A 13,354-nucleotide genomic window follows, 5' to 3' on the forward strand; every position below is an offset into this window, starting at 1 on the left:
ACGATTCCTTTCCCCCCTTCTCTTTCCCTTACCAGCTGCAGTCTATTGACACCCTCTGGTTCAGGAACACTGAGCCCATCCTGCCAGCCCCAGCATCCCTGTGGGCTCAGATCTGCCAAGGACGGCAACCAATGCAGGCGGCGTCTGGATGGGGCTTGAATGGTGTGAGGTTGCTCAGTGTTTCACGCACCTGTTTTCCCATCCCTCTCTGCCCCTCGAGTGCTGGCAATCACTTAGCAAAACGATCCTCCCTCCTTTCCCCCCACACCCTCCCTTGGGATTTCAGGATCCTGTAATCCGGTTACAATGCCTCGTTTTTTTAAAAAAATTATTAATCATTATTGTTGTGTTATTATTTGACCTATCAGCACTGAGGACAGAAACACAGGCTCTGCTATGGAAAGTCATTTCAACTTCCTGGTTCTGCTTCTCTGCCCCCCCCAATCAATAACCTCCTCAACTGGTGTGATACCATCTGGAATCTGTCTGCCCCTTGAAGCAGACGTCTATCAGAAGAGCAGTGAGGCACAGCCATCATAAAACATCCCTGGTTCCTATCCCCAATTCTGTTAGGAAAGGGGCAGTGCCTGCCTCATGTCTTCCATCTTCTAGGTAGATAAACGGATAACGTGTGGTAAACAAGACAATGCATGCTAACGAAAGGGTAAAGGTACATCCGCGTGGACATTAAGGGCCCGATCCTGTGAGGTGCACAGAGGGGATGTAGCAAGGAGCAGGCCCCACCAGCGTCTTTCTAGCTTGCTTTCACTGGAGGGGCCCGGGGTGAGGATTTACTGCTGGCTCATCTGCACCTTGCGCAGCACCAGAGTTTACCGAATAGCGCGAGTGGTGCGTGAAATCCCCTTGGTAAGGGATACCACTGCCTCTCCCACCCCAAACCACCCTCACAGCTTCCTCTATTGCCTGTCGCTGGGGCCAGGTGCAGGTATATTCCCACACTGGAAATCACACGATCTATCCACATTAGAGAAGGGTTCTGGTCATGCAGGTTTCCTTCTGACTCCTTCCAGGGGGAGCTAATAAAGGCAGTGGGATGTGACCAGAGAGGTCCCTCTAAGGGGATGCGGTCACAGCACAGTTAACCCAGGCTCTTACCTGGGGTTTTAGCCCCAACCCCTACCATCCACACACCATCTGACCTGGGTTTGGAGGTGCTTTAAAGCCGGGCTGCCTGACATGGCTGGAGGTACAGGGGAGAGCGCAGGCTCTGGTTTAACTCGGGCTGAAACACACCCACTTTACAGCGAGGATGTATGCGAGAGCTTGATAGTCCTCCAATGCCTTCCCACAATTTCCCTCCAAGGAGGGGACCAGTTCTCCCACAACTGACGGCATGGATTGGGAAAGAATCCTGGAGTGTCTCAGCACAAAGAACCGGGAATACGCCCCAGACACACACACGGGCGAGTGCAGAGAAGGTGCAGGGGATGCTCACACCACCCAGGCTAGACGAACCCGGGGCCAATTACCTGGGCTAACTGCGCTGTAAAGACGTTTCCTACAACAGGTGAGAAAGGCCTGCAGAACGAGCTCTGTCCCCAGAGATGAGAGGAGGAGGAGACGGAAAGAATGAGGAATGCCTCAGCTGTGTGAAAATGGGGAGTTCTCCACGTGAGTTAGAAGGGTTGGTCTGACTCCCCTGGGAAGCACAAAAGGGAGGAGACACCTGGGGGGGACCCACTTGATTGCTCTAACAGTGAGGCAGCATCCCCATTCTTGTTGATTGACTGGCCCTAAACACAAGCACCATGAATGCTTGGGGGGGGCCCATATCCTGGCCAGCCAGCCTGCTTTCCCCACCAGGAGTGGTGACAGAAGGGGCCAGTGCCCCATCCTAGGAGCTGGGGTGGGGCACACCGAAAGGCCAGCCCAGGTTGCTCTTCATACCGCTCCCATTCTCTGAGGAGCACTCTCTCTCTCTCCCTTCTGTCCTCTCTCTGTGTTTATTAAGGAAATGACTTTAACACGGGGAACGGCCTCTCGCCCGAGTTCCCCACTTCGATTCCGGCTCTGGTTGGTGCATCTAACACATTACACCAGACACCTGCTGAGAGAGTCAAACCAGAGCTGTGCTCAGAGGCGGGATTTTTTTCTCTCTCTGTTTTTTGACACGGGTGTCTCTCTCTCGGTGCAGATCTGAGCCGTCATCTGCTCCTTTCTCTAAAGACTTCATGCTGGCTGTTAAAAACAAGCCACCCCCACACCGACCCACACGCACCCCCCCCAACACATGCAAAACACATGCACACGCATTAAAACATGTGCATGCATGCACCCCCCCACATGCAGTCAGACATGCATGCATGCACCCAGGCACACAATTTCATTCCAGTCTCATAACAAGCGCGGATACAAATCCCCATCACAACGGCCCCTGCAGCACGTAGCCCATGAAACAAGGTTACCCCCTCCCCTTTGCACCTTCTCCAGCACGACCATAAAATCCCCACATTCCGTGCGGCCCCATCCAGGGAAGGTTGCGCCCCCCTCGTTCTGTTGCATCGGGCGGCATATTTACGAGGCCAGAATGTGCCAAACTCTGCGTAGCTCTAAATGAAGCTGCCTGCACCTTTGTCTGTTGAGCCTTGTCTATCTGCACAAATTACATTTCTGCTTTTATTAGTCCCAGATTGCTCTCATTTCCTGCTGAGTGTCCTGTGGATATCATTAACATTTCAGCACCTTTTATTTATTTATTTTGAAAACCAAAGCCTCTGAAAGACATGACCAAAAAACGCTATTAAAAGCTACTAAGAAAGGTGGCATTGCTAATTTCCCCTTGCCGTCACCCTTCCCCAGCACCCCGTTATTCCACTCCCCCTCCCACTGAATGGAATGCTGGCTCCGCTTAATTGAGCTCTTCTGTATTACAGCTGGATTTCCCAATGTGCACAAGCAGCTGGATGCGGTTAAAGCATATATCTCGGAGAAAAGACAATTCGATTAAAATACTGTGACCCTTGTGCTAAAGTCACCGGACGCAGAAATCGTGGCTTAACATTCCCCTGTCCCACCAAAGGGGCTGGGGGGAAGGAATCGGGGAACAAAAGAACACAAATGAAAGAGAGGCCCTGGGGACACAAGGGGCAGGGAGAAAACGAAAGGGTGGAAAGGGCCCAAAAGCTACACAAGGAAGTTGGTTTGAAAAATGAAAGCAGCTTGAAAAAACACTGGGCTGTTGCTTTAATGGAAGACTCCTTCCTTTCTCTTTGATTATTAATTATTATTACTTTTCCAAAGAGCCCAGGCAACGCCAGGCTGAGATAATGACACCGTTTGGCTGTGGGGGAAAGAGGGACGTGACATAAGCACAGAGAGAGGGGAACGAACCGGGGGAGATGGTGAGGGAAGGATCCAATTAGAATCAAAGTGGGTTTGGGTCACGGTGACATTTCCACTGAACCGATCCTCCGCTGGAAATGCACCAGGCTGCATGAGGACCCTCGTGTGAGGGATGCTACCTCTCCGAATTTGTCCCTTACCCACCAACCTCCAAAAGCAATAGTCTGTGAAGCCCCTGGAGCCAGCGAGGAAAGAGAAGGCCTGAAGCAGCCTAGCAGTGGGAACTGATTAGCAATGGGGAGAATGTGCGACAGCAGCCACCTCCCGACAATAGCTCCTCCAACAATTGATGGCCCTGACTATCTGTGCTTCCCAGACTATAGGCTCCCCTCTCCCAGCCCCACACATTGGCCAACACTGAGCATTAAGGGCCCAATCTATCTCTGATGTAACTCCTTGGATTTCCAGGGGGACCCCTAATTCCGCTGATACTCACACCGTAGTATTAGGCCCTGTTTGGATTATGCAACGCCTTGGTGGCACAACTGGGTTGAAACCCACTTTGGTTCTGCAGTGTAGACAGGGCCGAGTTTTGATACAGATGCTAAGCTAAAACCTGGCTTTCAAAACCTGGTTATAAACTCACCTGGGCCCATCCACTCCGGCTGTGCAAACCACATGATCATGCAGGTCAGCCACACAGCCAAAGTCAGCGAAGCACGGTTGTTTCGCCTGTTAGCCAGGCCCTTCAAGACAGTGCAGCAGCATGCAGCATTCCAGGTCAGCGTGCCCTGCTGCATAACAGCCGGGGAGAGGGTTGTGTCAGGGTGACACAAATACCCTACGGCTTCATGCCATAAAGCGTCTTCCCTCACTCTCCCCTGGACTGAAAGAATCCGAATGCAGAGATAAGCAACAGCAGGGGGGAGAGGCGGATTCAGAGTTATGGGCAAGGGAGAAAGCTGCTTTCAGAGGAGACCTGAAAAGTGAAAGAGTCAATGAGGCCGAGATGATAAAAGGGGGCTATTGCAGAGACTGTGCGAGGGGACAGGGAGGAGGCTGTGCTGTACACTGGCTACAGCAAAACCACAGAGGGTTTTAAAAACAAGGCCGATGAGCTGGTTCAGGTCAATGGGACTTTCGCCCCCACTTCAGCAGGAGCAGGATTTAGCCCAAGGGAAGCAAGGCAAATAAAATCGACAGAAGCCGTGGGCCAAAGCCGTGGGCGGATTTCCTCCTGAGTACATCTTAGGGGGAGCCCATAAGCACAAGGAAAACACCCACACAACCCAGGCTATTCCCCCTGGATCCTCTGCTAGGCTTGTTACACACAAGGCTGCATTCTGCTCTCTGTTACCTGGGACAAATCCAGAATTCCTCCCCCCAAGCCCAATTCTGCTCCCAGTGAGTCCGGTGTAAATCCAGAGGAGCTCTGTTTGAATGAGTTCAGTGCTCTAGATTTATGCAGTACTGAGCACAGAGTTTGGCCCGTTTCCTTTGCTCCCACGTGCTGGGGATCCTGACCTGGGACACTCCAGATCAGATCCATTCCCACAGTCTGCGCTGGCTCCGGCGCGTCAGACATTCCATCCCCCGGCACCTCAGCCCCCACGGCTCCAGAGCAGCGAGACCTTGGCAGTATGCAGTTGCCATGGGGACAACCTCTTATCTGACCAGTGGTTCGGACAATCACACTGTGCAGTGCAGGAGATGCTATTCAGCTGCCTAGAGCCCCTCCCCCACACCGATCTGACCGTGGGAGTCTCACAGAGGGAGAGCCCCCAGAAAGTATATTTCACAGCCATGGGAAAACCGCGACCACTGTGGAGGGGAACATTATTTGCCCGTGATTTTTACCCGACTCCTCTGAAGTCAGTGGAGATGAAAATGCTGGAAAAACCTTTGCAGAAATCAATGTTGTTAAAAATAATATATAAATGTTGCTTTCCTGGAATGATCAAAGAGACCAAAAGTGCATCAATAACGTACAAAAGCTTTGCCCTTCACAACCCCTCTGAGACAGGGGAATGTTGTTACCTCCCATTTTACAGGTGGGGAAACTGAGGCACATATTAGGCTCTGGAGGGGATGTAGGTAGCTTCCTGCAACACTCACCAGCAGGCCCCTTTGATGAGGCAATCTTTCCTCAGCTGCAAGGAGGGATGGTGTGGCAGGGGAGCTTTTGAGGGCAACGCTCACAGAGTAAGCTGGGAAGGATGTTGCGATGGGCAGATAATGGAGGACATGGCTGGAGAACAGAGCCTGTGAAAGTAGCTCTGCTTCATCTTGGAAGGGGTAAGGGAGAGGGGAGAGAGTCAGCTGCTCTAGCAACAATCCCGCTGAAAAAAGGAGATCCATAAATACAATCCGTTTACTACAGCGGCGGACCCTACAGAAACTGTTAACACCGTGAGTCTTACAGACGTTGAAAATGATTACTTGTGCCTCAGAGCTCCTGTACATCTCCCTGTTCTGCCCCGGTCAGATGGCGTCTGCGCTTGTTGGATTGGTCCCAGTCTCTCTCTTTAGAGAGTTGCGTGCAAGGGCAGCTGAATATTCCTGCTCATGAATATTAAGGAGCAGGCAAGACTGGCATGATAAGCAGTGAGGAGGGGAACTCCTCATGTCCACCTGAAGCACCAGTGCCCTGCGTAAGCTGACCAAGAGTGACCCTCAGTGCCCCAGTTAAGATGTGATTTTATTCTTCATGTTAGCTCAAATCAAGGCCTTGCCCTTCCACAGGCTGGCCATCCTGTTACAAAGAGCTACCTGGAGAGACTACATGACTGACACACGGATACAGGAGCCCTACGGAGTCCCCATTGTCATTCTGGAGAACAAACTCCTGGCAGTGTGTATCTCTTCTCTGCGGCCGCTGGAAAGAGAGACCTGGAGACAAGTTTCGGTCAGATCACATGTGAAATGCGTTTACTGTACTCCCTCACTCCCTTTTACCCCCCAAACTGTGTACACAAATTCAGCACTGCTAATGATCCCTGGTCAGGAGGGCTGGCCCAGCAAGCAGAAGGAGCAGAGCTGCAGGTGCTTTTAGGATGGGTTGTCACAGCTTTGCACGGGCTCAGGACTGGGACAGCTGGCCATGCCTCAGGTCGGGCTTGAAGTGCATGGTGGGCAGGCCTGTGCGGGAGTGTCTGGCTGCATCTGCTGGCCAGGCTTGCGGAGCACTGGCAGAGCTGTTTGGGAGAAGAGGGGAAACATGCACAGGACTTGCTCCCCAGCCAGCCGTCCCTCGAACAAACACTAAACAGGAATTCACTTTCCTCACTCCCACCCCACAGAAGGAGGCAGATGAAGGGTCTGACCCTATGAAGCACTGCCATCAGCAGGACTGGAGGGTGCTCAGCCCCACCCAGGAGAGGCACAGCAGCCTGCAGGATTGGTTCTGAAATGCAGTTCCCAGAATCCCTGTTACCCACGACAGAGCCAGCCCCTCCTTCCCTTCCAAGAGGTCTCCTACGTCCCCTTGCTAGCAGATTCCCAGCCTGTGCTGTAAGGTTGGACTTAGCCAGCCTAGGTCTGTCTCTTCTCAGCAGGTGCAGCTTTGACACAGCTCCCTTCCCTCACCTCTTTCCCTCCGGACGGACGCTCTCTCTCTCCTTGTGGCCTGGCTAGCGTGGCACTTAACAGATGCTCCAGCCTGATGCAGGCTGGCCTCAAGTCAAGCTGTCTACAGCAGCAAGGTTTAACATTCTCTCCCGGGCTGACTCCTAGGGGCCCGTCCACCTTCAGGCTCCCAGGTGCTCCCCCCTGGAGACTGCTCAATGCCCTATTCTCCAGGATCCCAGCTTTCAATTAAGAAGAAGTTTCTAGCCCAGCCCCGTGATCACAATCACAAAGGAAATCAATAGGCGGCTGTCTCATTGAGTCTGCAGCCAGACAGACTGAAACAATAGCACTGAGGCGAGGTGGGAACGGCCTCTCAGCTTAACCTCCACAGCCTAGTTCAGACTGTTGAACCAGCAGGCCCAGCTTGCCAGGGTTGTGACTCTGAGTGTATGTCTACACTGAAAAAATAAACCAAAAAAACCCCACCATGGCACCGAGCCTCAGAGCCTGGGTCAATTGACTCGGGCTCATGGGGCCCGGGCTATGGGGCTAAGAACAGCTGTGTAGACATTCCCACTCAGGTGGAGTCTGGCAAGGGAGGAGGGTCTCAGAGCCGAGTGGGGACGCCTACGAGTGGGAAGGCTATTTTTAGCCCAGCAGCCTCTGCCCCAGTGAGCCCAGCTCTGAGACAGGGTGCCACGGGTTTTTCTTTGCAGTGTAGACATACCCAGAAAGCCCATCCAAACAACAACCCCCACGCACCAGCCGTGCACACCCAGGAGTGGTTCCAGGCCACAGCCCGCTCCTGCAGAAGGGGATATTTTCTGAGGGCACAGGGCGGATCACTGGCAGGGGGCATTCGTTTGTCAGAAAAGCAGTAGGAAAGCAGTTCTGATGAGCGTGAGAAGTAGAGGTGGGACCCAGCATATTAGACCCAGCAGCACTGGCCGGCTCCAAAGGGCAATGAGGAGTACTCTTTGGCAAGAATGGTGCACAGGAAGGGAAAGGAGAAAAGCAGGGGCTCCACGGAGGAGCCCCTTAGGCAGAGGGAAAGCTCCAGGTACTGCCCACTATCACCTTTTCATGCAGGCGACAAACAAATGCCGGCGAATGGCAACTTGGTATTTTGGAGGGGCACTTTCTGGAGGGTCCCCACACATTTTCCTGCTGAGTAGGAGATTCCACTCCAACGCCCCTCCAGAGATCAGAGGCACGCTTACTTGTTTGTCAAATATGACACATGAGTGCCGTTGGCCAGCGGGCTAGACATTCCCCACAAGAGAACAATGAACCCCTCCTCTCTCTCTCTCTCTGAGGATCTCAAAGCACTTTACACCACTCCATGACTTATGTCTCACAGCCCTTCCCCCGGCGAGAATGTCAGGCTTGTCCCCATTTTACAGAGGGGGAAATGGAGGCACAGTGCGGGTCAGGGACACGCCCGAGATCCTACAGTCCTATTTTCTAACTAAAAGACCTATTTATACAGCCTGCTGCCCCCCTGTAACTTCACTTCAGTTTTCACCTCTCCATTTTGGAGGGGGATAAGAACATGAACTAGAATTAAAACACCCACTTGATGCAGGGTTGGAAACGTGAAGGATGAAAGTCAGTCACTGGTCAAATACGCTACAATCCTTCACTTCCTTTCACAGTGACCCACCACTTGTCATCAGCAGCACCCTTGCGAGTGGTCCACAGCTGACCCCTCTCTTGTGCTAGGAAAGAGAGGTGGGTCCAGAACTTGGGCTGGAAGGGGGGGCCAAGTGCTTGGATGGAAAAGATCAGAGAGCCTCAGCCGTTCCCAGCAGGTGACCTGCTTAACTCAACGCCCATCTCAAGAGAAACACTGCAAACTCTGTGCATACCAGGCCCTTCAGGTGCCCCAGACAAGGGGTTTATGCTGTCGGGCCGGCCAAGCGAGCTGGAGCCATGTGGTGACGTTGGGGTGTCACAACACAGCTGTGCAGACGCTCGGGGCAGTGAACGCCAGCTGCTCAGAGGCACTGAGCCTTCGGCCGCCGTTTGTGATGGTTTTCTGATGCCCGCTTGGGGAGAAGACAAAGGCACAGGACTCTGCAGACGAAGGCCCTGATCCAAAGCCCTCTGAAGCCAGGGGAACTCTCTGCATGGACGTCAGCATGCTGAATGAGAGAACGGAGGCTCAGGGACTTCAGACTCCGACGTCACTCACTCTGCTCCGGGGAGGGGCGGCTACCGGGAACGGCACACGTTTCCACTGACAATGCCGCCAGCTCCTTTGGACGTTGTCACTCACCCCTCCAGCCACTGCAGTCCTGGGCTGCTCCAATCCTCTGCCAGCTCCCCGCCCCCCTCCAAGCCTGTCTCCTGCTTCCAATTCTCTAAGGGTCTGGTCCTGAGAGAGGCTGAGCGCCTGCAGCTTCCACTGACGTGGGAGTGCTCAGCTCCCCGCAGGCCCAGGCACTCGCTGCTACCCCGCAGCTGCTCCAGCCTGTTCTCTCAGTCTCTGGTTGCTCGCTCTTCGGGTGATGTGACATCAGCAAGGTCTTGCAAACTAAAAATAACCAGTGCTGTTGCGTGGTAATAATCTCGGGAAAGCACTGTCATCACCTCGCTCCCTGACTGCTCCCAAGCCCCCATCCCCAGAGCTCTCCAGATGGAGCGTTACAAAATGCAGCCCCCTTGCTAAGCAGCCACCCTGGGATGCCAGCTGTCAAGGCACCTAGGCAGCAGGCCGCCGACCATCAAGCCTAGATCCTGGGTCTGCCCACCCTCTGCCAGGGTAGCAGGGTCTGCCCAGCCCCACTGGGGAGAGAGCAGCAGCAGAGGGGGGCAGGTTTCACATTGCAGCCCGATCATCCTTTGCACGGGGAGCTGTGAAAAGGCGGCGAAGGCTGGCACTGCGCAGCCCTGCCCCCTGGGCAAAAAGCGCCTGGCAGCCCAGGAGCTGCAGGCTGGAGATGCCAGCGGCACTCCCCGAATCACACTCTGGCAGGCTGCCACACCGCAAACTGCTGCGTGTAATTTGATTATTAAGGCTGGAGGAGAGAGGGGGGCCGGGAGAGATCAGAAATTGCCCAGCCCCCGCCGGCCATCGGGCTATACTGCGCCGTGCTAAGGCGGGGGCCCTGCTCCAGCTGGCAGAGGACAGAGCTAATTGCGCAGGCTCTCTCCGCTCGTGGGCACTGAAATGAAGCCGGGCCCTGCTCCCAGCAATTAGGCTGCGATGCAGGGATGAAGTCTGTTATCAGCCTCCGAGCGAGGGATGCGCTGTGACACACACCCCCACAGCTGTGTGCACCCCCTGGGTGGGAGATCTGGGCGGACGGGTGCTTCCATCCCCAGGGGGGTGGCTTGTGTGTGTGTGTGGTGGTGGGGGGTGCCTCCTGGCACCCATGGGGTTCAGGCACCCGTGGCTGGAATCTGAGCGTGGGGGAGGTGGCAGCCAGGCGGCTGCTTGCGACAGCTGTTCCCTTGGCGTGCTAGACAGGCAGCATGCCCTGAGCTGCCGGCGGGGAGTGGCAGGAAATCTGCAGGACTCCCCCGGGGCCAGGTAAAACTTCCCGGGGCTCATTTCCGCTCTTCACAGCCCGCCCGCCCTCTCGTCTTGCCTGTGCATCGGCACCCAAAGTCCCTCTCCCTGCCTGGGGTAACCTGGTGCAAGGTCACCTAGCAATCTCACCATTGCAGGAACACAGGGTGGGAGAGGAGCAAGGCAGCCCCAGACTCCTGCCTCCCCCCATCAGTATTAATTAGAGCAGAGGGGGAAGGATTCTTAAGCCACCATCAACAAGCCACAGCAACCTAGCCCCTTGGCTCTGCCTTTCCCGACATGTGGGCATACACAGGGACCCAGGGGAAGGGGGGGGGGGCTGGGCTAAGGGGACCCCCTCCCCCCAATGGGGAGGAGGCAAGAGAAAGCAGCTCTCCTCCCCAGCCTCCATCATTCATCTTCCCCGATTCCCTGCTGTACACTCCCTCGGAAATCAGCCGAGTGAAGCAGCTGTTCCTTGCACACTTCACTTGACCACAGATGATGATAAATGAGGCTGGGGCTGTGCCGAGAATGGGCGCGTGGGGGAGGGGGGACTCGCCGCGGCCACTTGCAGCCCCCCTCGCTCCCTCCCATGCGCGCTCCCCCCAGCTAGCGGGGGATGCCCCTAGGCAGGTTCCTCCTAGTTCAGCAAAGGGCGCGGCGTGAGGGGCTGGAGCCTGCCCCACAAGACACCGATGGCACCGGCTGCAAGCCAGCGGCAACACCGAGCCCCGGCATGCTCCGGGGAACTGTGGTGCGAGGGGATCGCGCGGGGCTTGGCCCTGCAGGGCGCAGCGGTGCTGCCTGCAAGGTGCCCTGTGGGGCGACCATACTGGCTCCAGCCCAGCGGTCCGCCTGGCTCCGACCATGCCAGAGCCCTGTGCCTGGGAGCTCCGCACATGGGGCTCCATTGTGCATCACTGCAGGCAGGCAGAGCTACTGCTCTGTCCCCTCCCTCCAGCTCCTCCTCCTCCTCCAGGCTCCACCTTTGAAGCCCCCCCTTCCCACCCTCTTAAAGGCTCTGGGTCGAGCCTCCCCTCCCTGAAAGCGCTAATGCCTGGGTCCCCGCTGAGCCCCTCCTCCCGCTTGCATGCATGCCCCTACCCTTGTTACCTATTAACAATTGTAAATAATGGATCTCTTTCCTCCAGCCGCCTGCAACAAGGAGAGGTGGTGGAGGGGCGGATGGAGATTGCTGAAGGATGCTAATGATCAGGTGGCACTCGGTGGTGGCATGCAGGGCTCTTGGGGCGCTCAACCTCCTAGTTAGCAGCAGGGCTGGCGCTCTCCCCGGGGGGGCTTTGCTGCTGTCAGGTTTTTTAATGCTGGAAGCAGTGCTCTGAATTCAAGGGGGAGGCCTGGGAATGCTCTAAATGCTCAGTAACTTCCCGGCCAGACAATGCCTCCTCCCTTCCCCACTGGGGCATCTTCCTTCCTTTGATGTAATACATTACGCTGTCCACTGCAGCTTCTGCCCACTTCCTGGGTCTAGCTAGTCTTAGAGGCTTGTTGCTCTTGGCATTTATGTTCACGCTCATCCCTGTACCCATGCTGAAACCTCAGCATAGCTTCCCCTTACTCCCTCCCTTTGGTCCTCAGCCTGGAGACTCCACTCCTCCCAATCTAGGAATTTCAAAAGAAAACACGGGCTGGGAATATGGATAATGACTCAACGTTTCTTCCTACCACCCAGGATCTGATCCTCCTCTTCCATGCACCGCTAATGCACCACTGACTTACACCAGACTCCAGCCCCACGTCCGTTTGAATCAGAGCATTCTCACTCTTTTGCTTTTGGAGAACGGCTCAGCTGCTGGCTGTGGGGGTTTTTTTTCCCCTAAAGCAGCTCTGGTGCATTCAGTCTCACACCAGATGTGGAGGAGAAATGGCCTGGGTGTATTAATCCCTGTAACCTCCCCTCCCTCCTTCTGTTTTTGATTCTTTCTTTCTTAATTTTTGCTTTCAATTCTCTACCCTTCCCGAGCAACTTTTAAAAAACAAAACAAAACAACTGGCAGCCCTTAATTATGTCACAGGTCAAAAGGGCAAAGGTCCGTCCTTTTCACCTCCTCTCCAGGCCAAAATAGCCAATGGAATTACAAACCAGTGCGGGGAGGCATGTTACGCTGAACTCCAGCCATGAGACTATTGGGAAGATCCTGGGTTCTAAAACCCTGAGCAAGTCTCCTGACTCCCCAGTGCTTCAGTGAAATGCCAGCTGGCAAGCTCAGTTCAAAAAAAGCCAGGAACCTCTCTGCAAACCAGATGCTCAACCTGAGCTGAGCATTCCCAGGCAAGAGATTGGTACAGCAGGGAAGGATGCACTGTCGCAGAATGCATAGCCCAGACTTAACACGTAGGGAGGAAGAACTCTTGTTTATTACTTCTCCCACCAATCCCCCTTCCCCTGGATTGACATCAACCTTGAGAGGCTTGCAGGGGAACGGCAAACAAGCCGATCGTTATGCAGAAAATGGGACTAAGGTTAACAAGGGACTTGGCACTTCAGCATCTGCACTTAAATCTTTTCAGCGCTCTGCCTGAAGCTTGTGACGCAGGCAGACAAAAGCAAGGACAGCTGAAATGATATACTGACCCTCTGGCCTTCACGTCTCTCACTGTGCCTAGGTATTGCAGCAGGTTCAGGGAACTGATTTCAGATTAGTAGCCACTGGAGGGACAATGCAATGCCTAATGAAAGATAGTGCCTCATATACTCAGTACTGACATGATGACCTTCTCTTAACCGATCGGATGGATTTCGCAAATACTGTCAATCTCTAGTTTGTAAGTGTTCACACTAACAAGACTGACGCGAAACTGTGGCATGGGAAGACTTAAAGACCCAGTGTCATGAGTTGTCTGTTCTCAGCCTGCCCCAAGTGGAGGAAGAGAGATGGTGTATTGCAATTCATTCACAGGGGTGCCCACAACGCACCAGACAAAAGCATTGGCAGTGACTGAATG

At 54.4% G+C, this 13,354-nt stretch overlaps 1 protein-coding gene across 8 annotated transcripts in view; it reads right to left on the reverse strand.

Annotated features, from left to right (window-relative positions):
* Window positions 1-13,354, reverse strand: part of RAI1 (retinoic acid induced 1) — a 133,459-nt gene that overhangs the window by 14,109 nt on the left and 105,996 nt on the right. The window contains exon 1 of one of the 8 annotated variants that reach the window (XM_074965099.1): window positions 33-181. The exons of the other annotated variants lie outside the window; for them this stretch is intronic. The gene's annotated coding sequence lies outside the window, so the exon portion shown is untranslated. Of the gene's footprint in view, window positions 1-32; window positions 182-13,354 lie in introns of those variants that run through there. 8 annotated transcript variants of the gene reach the window in all.

The sequence above is a fragment of the Natator depressus genome, chromosome 10 (genome assembly GCF_965152275.1).
Source record: "Natator depressus isolate rNatDep1 chromosome 10, rNatDep2.hap1, whole genome shotgun sequence".
In the NCBI taxonomy this organism is placed as follows: Eukaryota; Metazoa; Chordata; order Testudines; family Cheloniidae; genus Natator; species Natator depressus.